The following is a 14,235-nucleotide window of genomic DNA, read 5'->3' as shown; positions in this document are numbered from 1 at the left end:
GGTGAAAGGTCATAGGTTGCATGTGAGGAGGAAACTGAAGGAAAAAAATGGAAAATGAAGAAATTAGAGGCCTCATTCATAAAATGCTTTTGAGGATCAGTCGGTAACCTTTTTTTAGTTCAAGTTTGGAGCTCTCTCGTTATTCTCTCTCTCTCTCCCTCTCTCTTTTTCACTTAGAGTTTTCTTGGAGCACTCTAGATTTGGATCAAGGAAAGAAAAGAAAGCAAAGGGAAAGGAAGGAAAGCAAGGATCAAGGAAAGGAAAGCAGGATTCAAGCAGCTTTAGCAGGAATACTTCCAGGTAACCTTTTGCATGTGTGATTTCTAAGCTGGTTTGGACATGCATGGCTTTGCATGTTGGTGTACGTTCCCTTGTTGTCGGTGGCATGGTTTTGCCGGGTTATGACAGTGGTTTTCAGCCTAGCCTTGCCTTTTTCTAGATGCCATGGTATGTTGGGATGTTTATCTCAGTTTTGAACTTTGGTTTGCCAGATGGATTTCGGAATCTAGGGCGAAGGTGGTCTCAAGGTTCATTTTCCAAAGGCCTAGGAATCCCTTGATCGGTTTTTGCAGCATACATGATAAAGCCCAAGGGAGAAGTCTCAATTTAGGGCCTAGTGATCCAGGTTTAGATTGCGGTAAATCCTAAGAGACTGGTCTCGGTTTAGGGCCTAGTGATCTGGGATTGGATTGCGGTAAAGCCTAAGAGACAAGGAGACAGAAAATTCCTCAAAGATAGTGATGGATTCTGGATGGGATTCCAAGTTCGATTCGATTGTGATCGAGCACCAGCTTTGGTGTGATCACAGTTTTGTGAGGATGGAGGTGGTTTAACCTATGGATTTCCTTGGTTGTTCTTGGATTGGTTATTCTATGAGATCCCACATTCATGCTTGGAATATGGCACGAGGGTGACTGGCTGAAAGAGAGATTTGGTCCAACCATGTCTATGGTCAGGTGATACGTGGAAGTACTGAACCTGGTCGAATTTTCCCATGATTAATAAAAGCTAAGTTCTCTTTCTTTTTCACTAATTTATATTTGGTTTAATGGATGTCATATCTATAATATTTATATGGTTTTATGCTGGTTATAATCATGGTTCAATGATCGGTTCATGTCATGGTTATTTCATGTATTTACTTGTAATTGTTAAATGGATGGATGCAAGACCTAATTGATGATATAATAGTTCAATGTAGAAGGAGATAATCCTTATGGTTATGTTTCATAACTTATTTCAGTCATTTATGCTCTGTCTTGTATCCTAGACCTGTAGGTAGCATGGATGCCAAGTGTTTGACAGAATGTCAGTCCCTGTTGGGGATGCTCAGGGCTAGTCCTAAGGTTGAGTTTTGATTTATCGGCATTGTTATCATGTTTTTTATGGATTCTAAAGGTTGTAACAAGGTATGGGCAAAGGCCAAGATTCTAGGCTAGAAAAGTGGCTCAAATCTCAGTGTCGTTGGCACATGTCTATTGAGAAAATTCCACAATCACTGGCACATGGGCCTATGAGAGAGACTTTGGGTGTTGGACATTGTCATGCCTATAGCATGAGAGAGACTAGAAGTTAAAAAGCTTAAATAATCAATGGGACCCAGGGACAAGATGTTTGAGTGGCTGACATGTCTCCTGAGGATGTTGTTGCTGATATGGATGAGTTTGTTTGATATGTTTTGTCAGTTCCATTTCCTTAAGGTCGCCAAGGAAGTTGAATCCATTATAGTAGCCTCTCTCGTCACATGTTTACTCTGGCTGGCAGGTTGCTTGGGTGGATCGAATGGGTGTTCTAGATTGCTATAAGAGCATGGTTGCGCTCTCCTTGGGTGAAATTGTTGGTCATGCATGCATGTCAATTGCATGTGTGTCTCTTACACTTGCATTCCATGTGCTTGTTGCATTGCATCATGTTGATCATGATTATAGTAAGGTTGTCATGAGGAACTTGATGTGATTTTGTGGGATGCATCATCGGAAGTATATGACTGGTTGTGTATGGTTATATGTCACTTACATGTTGATTATATGTCACTTGACTACATCCTTGTATATCAGGTGCATTCTTGAATGTTTTGATTATATGTATCAATCTTGTAGGTTGATTACAAGAATTTATCACTTATGCTCGACTACATGCATTCATACGTATGTATAGTTGATTAGGCATTGCTTATGCATGTTGATAGTTGCATATGGCAATGTGGACATTGGAGTAATGGTTGTTGTCATGCATGGGGTCATAGCATGCATTGTTGATATGGCCTTGCATTCATGACTTAAACCTAGCTAGAACGATGTTTATGCATTGATACACTTATTTGACATATGTCTATATGATGTTATGATTATGTTATACATGTATCATGTTGATTTGATGATCTTGCAAACAAGGTATCCTTCCCGGATTATGCTAAGGTACGTTGGTTTATTGTGATTTGGTTTAGCTGACATAGTATACCTTGCAAGAAAGAGATAGTCTCCCTATGCATCAGATGGGCAACGTGGTGTGGGGTACTCTTCTGACTTGGCAGACACATTGAGAAGCCTGAAGGGAGAAATAAGGAGTTTCAAAGTAGACAATGAAAAAATCATGCAAGCACAAGAGAAACAAGCAAAGGTGAATGCAATACTACTTCAGAGTTTGTCAGATTTGCAGCGATAAGGACCACTTCGGATCAGCCATGGACATGAGGACAGAACTAATGGGGCATATGGAAGTAGGTATCCTGGTAGACACAGGTCAGATAGATATGACATGATCAGAGATTCCACGTTGTTGGACACTCTGGATAGGAGAGATGATCAACACAGGTATTATTCCAGTTCTGGTTCTAATAGGCATCATGATCATCATCGTTATCATCCTTACAGAAGGAGTGATAGGGGATACTTTCCGAATGAGTTTAAGAAAGCGAAACCACCTACCTGTCATGAAGATATGAATAAATCATAGGATGCAAAAGCATGGTTGCTTGGCATGAAGAAATTCTTTCGATTGCATGATTATTCAGAAGACATGAATTCAAAGATAGCCACTTTCAGTCTCAAAGGTAAAGTGGATATTTGGTGGGAAGACGTGAAGAATGTAAAAGGTATGCATGAGGAGGATTTGATTTGACATGCATTTGAAAGGCTCTTCAAGAAGAAGTACTTTTCTGAAAGGTACTATGATGACAAAGCTAAGGCGTTTTATGAGTTGTGGATGGGTTCTATGATAGATGATGAGTATACTAGCAGATTTTTGGAGTCATTGAGATATGTGCCTTACCTCGAGGAGGAGAAGGCCAAGATTTAGAGATTCATCATTGGACTCCCAGTTGCATACAAACACTGGATTGAGTTTGATGAGCCTATATCGTTGGAGGAGGCCATCCGAAATTTGAAGCATTGTTATGAGCAGTCAAAGTGCAAAGTTGACCTAAGCATGACTTGAAAAGAAATGAGAAAGCTAAAGGAAAATGGCCACCAAAGAGAGGAAGACCTCAAGATGCAAGTGAGAAAGAAAATACGGTTCCTTACAAAAGATTCAATATAGCCGAGAAAGGACATGGAGAGCAGCAAGCTAGAGGTGGTGGTATGGAACCATTGCAGTGTTGGATATGTGGTAAGGATCATAATAAGAGGGATTGTCCATAGTATAAGAGTGGTGGTATACATGAAGAATGTAAAAGGTATACATGAGGAGGATTTGATTTGACATGCATTTGAAAGGCTCTTCAAGAAGAAGTACTTTCTGAAAGGTACTATGATGATAGAGCTAAGGCGTTTTATGAGTTGTGGATGGATTCTATGATAGATGATGAGTATACTAGCAGATTTTTGGAGTCGTTGAGATATGTGCCTTACCTCGAGGAGGTGAAGGCCAAGGTTTAGAGATTCATCATTGGACTACCAGTTGCATACAAAGACTGGATTGAGTTTGACGAGCCTATATCGTTGGAGGAGGCCATCCGAAATTTGAAGCATTGTTATGAGCAGTCAAAGTGCAAAGTTGAGCCTAAGCATGACTTGAAAAGAAATGAGAAAGCTAAAGGAAAATGGCCACCAAAGAGAGGAAGACCTCAAGATGCAAGTGAGAAAGAAAATACAGTTCCTTACAAAAGATTCAATATAGCCGAGAAGGGACATGGAGAGCAGCAAGCTAGAGGTGGTGGTAGGGAACCATTGCAATGTTGGATATGTGGTAAGGATCATCGTAAGAGGGATTTTCCATAGTATAAGAGTGGTGGTAGACCCCATATCTACAGTGCTCAGGAGGCACATACAGTTGGTGATGTTGGTCATAACATTCCTCGGATCTATGCAGCTATGGACAACAGGCAAGCAGATCATCAGGCATCGATCATTGAGATGGATGATAAGCTTTGTGATCAATTTGTTTCTATTTTGATTGATCTTAGATCTAACTATAGTTATATTAATCCTAACCTGGTGAATAAGTGTGGTTTGAGAAAAGAAGTGCACGCAGAATCTTGGTTGGTACAGTTGGCTACAGGTACGAAGAAGTGAGTTCACCATTGGGCAAGAGCTTGTGTGATTGAATTAAATGGCATGCTACAAAAACACATTTGAATGTATTTTCATTGGGTTCGTATAGTATGATTTTGGGTATGGATTGGCTATATCTTCACATAACCAAAGTGGATTGCTTCAACAAGGCCATTGAGTGTGTGGATGATAGTGGGGAATAGAGGACTTTATAGGGGAAGAAGAAGCCTACATCGGTGAGGATGGTCACCACTCTACAGAACAAGAATAGTTGTAGAAAGGGTTGCGTGATGTTTGCAATACACATTTCTAGTGACAAGGGTAACGAAGTTGAGGATGCAGATGTTTTGAGCAGGTGCCCAGTTCTGCATCAATTTCAGGACGTATTTCCTGAGGACATTACAGAGTTGCCACCTCACAGGGAGGTAGACTTTTCTATTGAGTTGGTGCCAGGGGCAACCCCAGAATTAAAATCACCTTATAGGATGAGCACACCTGAGTTGGTTGAGTTAAAGTTGTAGCTAAAGGAAATGTTGGACAAGGGGTACAATAGGCTGAGTGTATCGCCTTGGGGTGCATCGGTGTTGTTTGTGAAGAAGAAATATGGTACTATTAGATTGTGCATTGACTACAGAAAATTGAACAAGGTAATTATCAAGAACATGTACCCTTTGTCGAGGATTGATGATTTGTTTGATCAGTTGAAGGGAGAAGTAATGTTCTCTAAGATCGACTTGAGATCGAGATACCATTAGGTACGCATCAAGGAAGAGGATATCTTCAAGACTGCGTTCAGGACCAAGTATGGGCATTATGAGTTTGTTTTTGTTCCATTCAGTTTGACTAATGCTCCAGCTACATTTATGTGTTTGATGAATAGTGTGTTGCATCCTTATCTGGACAAGTTTGTTATTGTATTCATTGATGACATACTGGTATATTCTAAGAATGAGGAAGAACATGTCGAGCATTTAGCAGCAGTGTTGAGATTGCTAAGAGAGCATCAGTTGTATGCTAAACTTAGCAAGTGTAGCTTCTTTCAGACGGAGGTACATTACTTGGGGCATGTTGTCTCCAAGGATGGCATAGTAGTGGATCCAGAAAAGATAAGGGCCATCATGGAGTGGGCAACTCCTAAGAATGTGGATGAGGTGAGATCATTTATGGGATTGGCAGGTTACTACAGGAGGTTCATCAAGAACTTCTCACACATTGCATATCCTATCACATCATTGCAGCGAAAAGGTAAGAAGTTTGAATGGACAGAAGAATGTGAGGCTAGTTTTGAGTAGCTTAAGCAGTTGTTGACACATGCACCAGTGCTAAATATTGTGGATCCAGACAAGGAGTTTGTAGTGTGTACATATTCTTGCAAGAGAGGACTTGGTGGATTTTTCATGCAAGAAGGACAAGTAGTGTGCTATGAGTCACGGAAACTGAATGAGCATGAGCAGAACTATCCAATGCACGATCTTGAGCTAGCAGCGATTATACATGCATATAATATGTGGAGGCATTCTCTTCTTGACATGAGGTTTACATTAATGAGCGATCACATTGGGGTAAGGTATTTGTTTGATCAGCTGAATCTAAATTTCAGGCAAGCTAGATGGTTGTCTACCCTTAGTGAGTTCGACTTCGAGATCAAATACATCAAAGGGAAGGAGAACCGAGTTGCAGATGCTCTTAGCAGGAAGGTACAGGTGAATCATATATCATTTATGAGCTCTTATGGGATATATTTACAGCATACCATCTTGCAAGTAGGACAGCGAGATGAAAAATACATGGAGATCATGCACAAGTTACAGTAGAGCACAGATACAGGTGCAGGTGCAGGTACAAGTACACGTGATCGGGATGCATACTATCGTCTCACGGCAAATGGTTTGGTGAGATTTAGAGATAGCATCTATGTAGAGAATTGCAGTGAGCTCAAGAAGCTTATCTTGAGGGAGTTTTACGCCAAGCCATATTCGGGTCATCCAGGATATCAGAAGATGTTGACGATGGTGAAGAAGTTCTACTATTGGTCAAATATGAAGAAGGAAGTAGCAAAGTTTATGGCTAGATGTTTAGATTGTCATCAGGTCAAGGCAGACTATAAGCATCCAAGTGGTTTACTACATCCTATAGCGATTCTGAAATGGAAATGGGAGGTTATTTCCATGGATTTCATCACAGGTCTTCCGAGGACAGTGAGGCAGCATGACTCTATTATGGTTGTGGTTGATAGGTTGAGCAAGGTAGCTCACTTCATTCCAGTAAAGACTATATATTCAGCCAGTGAGGTAGCACATGTGTTCATCAGAGAGATAGTGAGACTGCATGGTGTTCCAAAGAAGATTGTGTTGGACAGGGATGCGAAGTTCACTTCCAAGTTTTGGAAGGAGCTATTTTCAGGTTTGGGTATAGAGTTGGCCTTCAGTACAACTTATCATCCACAAATAGATGGAGAGCCAGAGAGGGTCAACAGGATCTTGGAGGATATGTTGAGGATGTTCGTGGTGCACCAGCAAAAGAAATGGGAGAAGTATCTTCCATTGGTTGAGTTCGCATACAATAATGGTTATCAAAAGTCATTGAGGATGAGTCCTTTCGAGGCATTGTATAGGCGGAGTTATAACACTCCCATTAGCTGGAGTGATCTAGTGAACAAGGTACTTATTGGATCGGACATGTTGCTAGACATGGAGCAAGAAGTGCAGGTTATAAAGAATAATATAAAGCAACACAAGATAGACATAAGAGTTATGTTGATCAGCACAAGGTATTCAAGGATTTTTAGGTTGTGTAGTATGTATATTTGTGAATCAAGCCCAAGAAAATATGTTTGAGGATTGGTTCATGTGCCAAGTTGGCACCACGGTATTGCAGGCCTTTTGAGATCCTACAGAGGATTGGACCAGTGGCATATCGACTTGCACTCCCTCCAACGATGTTTTCCATATTTGATTGCTTAAGAAGCATATAAAGGATTTTGATCGTGCTATTGATTGGTTTGTATTACAGGTGGAGCAAGAAGGAGAGTTCCAGCTGGAGCCTCAGCGCATATTGCAATGGAAACATCTCATGCTCAGGAACAGAGCCATAGAGAAAGTTAAAGTGCATTGGAAGCACTTTGGGCCTGAAGAAGCTACATGGGAGATGGCGATCAGATGCAAGCCCTGTATCCTTCATTGTTTGTCGGTTAAGGCAAAGCAGTTTTGGTTTGATGTTGGTATATATTTGGCATATGCTTTTCCGATGTTTTGGTATATGTATATGGATGTAAATACCACCATAAGCTAAGTTATAAAGCTCCAATAAGTGGTATGGGTTTCATATTATTATGATTGTTATATTGTCATGTTGTCATGATGTTTTGATTTTTAGTAGTTCTTTCATTGTAAATACTGCAATGATCTAAGTTATAAAGCTCCATGGGAAGTATGTTTGCTTTTAAACGGTTTTTCTAAGGTCATTGTGTGGTTTAGCACCAAGGACGGTGTTCCCCAAGTGGAAGGGTTCTGGAACAACCCTGGTGAAAAGTTCATGTAATAAAAGTTAATAAAGGCAAAATAAGACCACGGTTAAGGGACACTTATTCCAAGATAAATGTTGGGAAGAGATATCTCAGTGGGCATCACTGAATTTGTGTTTTGTTGAAGGAAATGTAACTAGGTTCGGTCTTCATAAATGTAATTTTGATATTTGTATTTATTCAAGAAAAGAGAAATTATTTTTATAGTATTTTTCAATGAGTTTCTTTCTCAATGAAAATAGGTCAAGCACATTTTAAAGTGCTTCTAAAAAGTCAAAGTAAAAATGTAATTATGATGAGACCCTTTGAGGGCATGTTACATCATGAATGTCAATGTACAAGGTCATGGGAACACCTCCAAGACAAGTCAAATCCTCTCCTAGCTTCAATGAAGTCTCCAAGCAACAAAATAATGAATAAAAGATGAAATATGATGAAATTGTCAAGTTGGCCTAAAGATGAGGGATAGACCTCTATTTATAGAGGATGTACACTCCTCATACAACACATTCATAGCTCTTAAATTAGCACGGAAAACAAAGAAGGAGAAGGGTGATAAAAGGACAAGAAAAGGAGGCTTTAGTGCAGCGTACAAGGAAGAGACTAGACCGAAGTTGAAGGGACTATTTTCTAGGGTAGAAAACAATCACACATGCAAAAAACAGACCTCTTCTTGCAGTCACAATAGCATTATATTTACAGTCATGTAATATCTTTTTTTAGGATATTAAACAAGGCCTATAAGGACTCTCCATCCAACGAAGAAGAAGGAAAATACAACAAAGATAAGGAGACTACGTTTAGGGTTTCTGTGCACAAGTGTGAGGATTTCAGAAGTGAACTTTTGCGTATTTGAGAGCAGATGAAGGCAGCACATTGAAAGGCAACATTCAGAAGTATAACTAGGTCTACAAGGTATCTATGGAAAGCGAAGAAGGTTCTCCCTATAATGAAGAAAAGAAGCCCTAATGTTCTAGGGTTTCTCCTAAGAAGAAAAGAAATCTGACTTAGAAAAGCAGCAGAGGAAGGACGAAGTACTAAGGAGCAAAGTGTCGGAAGGAAGAGGTCCATATGCCGAAAGTTATAGTGCAGAAAGAGAAAGGATTTGACTTATTCTTGGAGGATATCCTAGTCAAGGGTCTAGGGTTTGGTAGTTGTTCAAATAAGAATCTTCAATAAGAGAAAATTTATAAAGGGTTTTCCTCTCAAGAGTGGAGAGGTTTTGTCCCTAACAAAGAGCCAAACTTTGTGTTCTTGTTATTTTGCTTTGATAGCAGTTTTATGAAACACACACACTAATAAGAAGAAGAAGATAAATTGTAAAAGTGCATCACAAATTGTTATCAAGTAACGAAGAATCACAGTACACTACTTTGCCCTAGATTCTTCAACATGGTATCAGAGCTAAGGTGACACATTAAGGAAAGGGCAACTCAATAACACTCATCAAGGAGAAGCATCTACAAGATTGAAGCATCAAACCTAGAAGTCTCAATCACTTCAAGGTCAAGAAGGGTCTATAATCCATCATCCATCAAGGAGGTCTACAAAGCTAGAAGAATAGCTTTACATAAATGCACCTACAAATAAGAGCAGATTGAAGAAGAACCTACATCAAGCTACAAGTATTCAAGCAAACATCATCACCAAGCAAGACCACTTGGAGAAGGCAACCTGAAGAACATCAAGATCTAGGGAAGACAAGCCATCAAGCCTTCAAGGAGGAAGCAAATCCATTACATCTCAAAATCTATCAAGTAAGTACATGTCCCCTTCTGCATATACATCAATGTCTTTTTGCAAGGAAAGAAATAAATTGGTAAGTACCAATAATTTTCTTGCATGGAATAAGAGGACTGATCTACTACTTAAGGAGAATGAACTCCTAGAGCATGTCAAATGGAATATCACTATCCATGCTAAGGAACAAACTCAAGCCTTAGCCAAGTACAATAAGGATGAGACAAGAGCTCAAAGGATTCTAATAGAATCAATCAAAGAGATTCTCATTCCCTATGTCTCCAAGTTTGAGAAATTGAAAGAAATTTATGATAAGTTAGTAGAGCTATTCTCGGTATCTACAACCAGAGAAGTAATATCTCTAAGGAATGAATTATACAAGGTGAAGATAACAAAGGAAGGAATAGCTCCCTACTTCATGAAAATTTCTGAAATAAGAGATCAACTTCAAGAGCTTGGGGAAGTCACGTCTAACAGAGAGATGACAACTGTAATACTCAATGCTCTACCTGAGGAGTGGGGAAACTTCACATCTAGCATATATGCCAAGAAGGAAGAAACCACTCTCAGTGAAATGTGGTCTCTATGCAGAATAGAGGAAACCAGACTTAAGGCAAAAGAAGATGTGGGATCAAAGGAGCAAGCATTTGCTACCATGGCTAAAAGAAAGGGTAAATTTGGCAAGTTTGGTCCACGAAGAAAAAACAACAAAAACATGTCCAAGATCCAATGTTTTGGATGCCAATAATATGGACACTACAAAAGGAATTGTCCTAAGCTTTAAAATGACAACAACAAAAGGAAGAGAGAAGAAGCTCACATAACTCAAGAGATGAAAGAAAAAGGAAAGAAGAAAAAGAAGGAAGATCCTCTGGATCTCTACTATGACTAGGAAAAACTCTTTACTTCTAGACTTCTTTCAAAGTTTTGAGTAGAATAGGAGCATGTAGAAATAAATTAAAATTGCATGGCTAGAAACATCCTCTAGAATCTAGCAACATGATGTACATAGAGTTCTAGATACTCATGTAGATGTAGCATTTATGATAATAACAAAAATGCATAAGTAGAAATATCTAGGAGCATGGCAGATAAAGCTCAAGATATTCGTGTATAAGAAGCATACCTAGTATAGCACCTCATACATGATGAAAGACCTACATCATCAAAAGAAAGGAAACACTTTCAAGGCAAGGATCTTTAAGATCCTATGATGGAATATTCAAAAGAAGGTTCATGGACCAAAGCAGATGTCTCATTGTGAATCCCATTCATGGGTTTCAAGAAAAGAATGATATGCAGGCAAGCTAAGATGAAGCAAGAAGGGCCACACCAATGGATGATCAAAGGAGAATCAAGATGAGGTATGTATGCATCAAAGTTTAATTCATGTTATCATTTGTAAATTATTGATTCATGGGTATAGTTCTATAACATGATCAAGCATGAAAGAATCTCTTTCATCAGTAACATGCTCGAAGGTATGTACCACGATGCAATGAAGGTCAACAAAAGAATATGCTCATATAAGGATCATAAGATTGTTGACTAAGAAGTAAGAAGAAATGTTGACAAGTCCAGAAAGCAATCAATAAAGGAATGCTCTCACAAGAATCATTAGATGGTTGACCTATCTATCTGAGAAGAAGGAAATGAAGAAAGAGATCAAGCATGTGAATAACACCATGAACATTGGGAATCACTATCCTACAAAATGCCTTGAAGATATCTCCCAAAAGAAGCAAGACAACTCTGATAAAGGAAGAAAGGACCCTTGACACCTATGAAGGCCTTGGAGATACAAAAGGTGCAGATAACTGATTCTACCCTACAGAGATGTCGTGATGAAGAATCCATCCAACAAAATAAAACACAATGTTGAAGCAATATCAAGATGAATTCATGATGGGCTACTAGGTCAAAGCATGTAACCTAGCAAGTACATCGAAGCATCCATGAGAAGAATATTCTGAAGCATGAACAAGATGAAAAAAGAGTAGCCAATATGACAAGAAGACCTGATGAATGACAAGAAATCCACTTTCCACAAAGGAAGCAATAAATGACAATCCATGAAGGAAAGTGATCGATGGATGGTGCCCTATATAGAAGAAATTCAAACAAAGACTTCATGACATCAAGAAAGGAAAAAGATCAAGCAGCTGGAGGACCCACGAAGAAGAATCTGTTGATGAAGGAAAGAGTCCCCAGTTAAGAGGGAGCTCTGACAGGTCCCTGATTAAGAGGGAGTTTTGGATCACCCCTGATTACAAAGGAGTGACAATTGTGTTTTCCATTTTAGAGGTCATGCACTAGACCAGGACTAACAGTCATAAGTCTAGATGAAGGCCATGAATGGAAATGTAGACACAACATTCTTGTCTTCATTCAGGAAGAAAGAATAGGATGATTAGATAATCATCTAGCATCCAATACTCTTTGAGGAGGTGTAGGGCATCCAAGACAAGAGTAGGCAAGAGGACCGATATTCTTTGAGGTCTGGGAACCCAAGATAAGAATAGTCCTAGAAGGTCATACTCGAAGAACACCTGGGTGGGTATATACCTCAAGAGACAATGATGAAGGTGTCTATAAATCGTTGGTCTCACCATCATTGTAGCTCATGGTCTCGTAAAGAGATGGAGTTGTTAGTCAAGGCCTTGCACTATGAAAATGTTGATGAATATGATGTTATAACAGATGGATTGCTAATCTGGTTTCTCTTATGTGAATTCTTAAAGATTGAAATTTCCAAACACCTTCTAATGTTATATGAATACCTCCCTAGTTAAGAGGGAGTGTTGAAAGAAATGTGACTAGGTTCGGTCTTCATAAATGTAATTTTGATATTTGTATTTATTCAAGAAAAGAGAAATTATTTTTATAGTATTTGTCAATGAGTTTCTTGCTCATTGAAAATAGGTCAAGCACATTTTAAAGAGCTTCTAGAAATTCAAAGTCAAAATGTAATTATGATGAGACCATTTGAGGGCATGTTACTGTTGGAAATAATAGTGAGAGGGGGGGTGAATCAGTATTTACAAATCAATAACTTTTTCATTTCCATAATCAGATTTATATACGCTACTTCAGTGAAGGGAACTCGCATGTGCATGCAACTGTTCTTAAGGCAACCAGCATATATCCAGTGAACTTATGATTCAGTTAATTCATCATATGTTGATCTTTAATCAGTGCATCAGTACTTTATTAAACATTAAAAAGTAACCATGTGCAGTAATAACATAATAAACCATCACACATAAGCAACACACATGAACACCAAGATTTAAGTTGGAAACCCAATGTGGGTGAAAACCACCTACTGTTGTCGTCTCTGTCTTCTTTTAATAATAAGAAAATCTATTTACAATCTTGTACTGGTGCAGACTCATACCAATACGTAGGCACCCACCTGCAGAAGGCTACAACTTTCTCTCGTTCTCTAGATTCTTCTGGAAGGGAGCTACAACCCCCTAGTTCTTGTACTAGCCGATATATTTACTAGTACGTAGGCTCCAACCTACAGAAGGCTACAACCTTCACTCATTCTCTAGCTGCTACTTGAAGGGAGCTCCAACCCCCTAGCTCTTGTACTGACCGATATGTTTACTAGTATGTAGGCGCCGACCTACAGAAGGCTACAACCTTCTCTCTTCCTCCAGGGACCACGTTTCATAAATTTTTAGATTGGATACTTCTGGAACACAACACCACAATCTGAAGGCCATGTTTCATCCAATTTTCATATTGAACCCATCAACGACATTGAAGCTCAAAATCATAACTGCAATACAACCATCAAATACATCTACATCAACTAATCACTAAAACTCAATCATCACTCTCTGAATCAACCACAACTGAATCAATCAATCACTGACAACCTCTGAACCTCTGAATCAAATAATCATTGAATCTCTGACACAACTGAATCAACCATTCATTCAAACTTAATCAAATTCAACCAATCAACTGGAATAGACAGATTACTATAACCAGTACACAGATCTAAACCCAGAACACTGCATCAACAACCAGAACTAACTGTAACCTCAAAAGGCATGTCTCAGAATGTATACGCTCCTTTAATGAAGAAAACTTGCGTGTATACACTACTTCCTTTTGCCCAACCTGCGTATACCTCTAAAGATACTGAATCATAAAACCTCTGAACCATAAACTGTACCAATCAGTGACATTCTGAAGATCTACTATCATATTACAGAGTTCTAAATAGATAGCAACAAGGATCACCCTTCTTTCTCAATCAATTAATCAATGAGACACAAACTCTTTATGCATTCAGTTTTACTTTTAGATCTAAGAAGACTTCATTGACAGACAACAGTAAAACAACAACACTGATCTGATAGACTAGTCATCCTTGAACATCAAGATTTTCTTTTGCATACGCTACTTGGAAGAGCCGAACCAGCGTGTATACGCACCTTCGCCAAAGTGAACCAGCGTATAGATCTG

The sequence above is a fragment of the Pinus tabuliformis genome, chromosome 3_1 (genome assembly GCF_031772625.1).
Source record: "Pinus tabuliformis cultivar Carrire ecotype Pingquan chromosome 3_1, CPIR1, whole genome shotgun sequence".
Classification (NCBI taxonomy): Eukaryota; Viridiplantae; Streptophyta; class Pinopsida; order Pinales; family Pinaceae; genus Pinus; species Pinus tabuliformis.
This window is presented reverse-complemented; position numbering follows the sequence as displayed.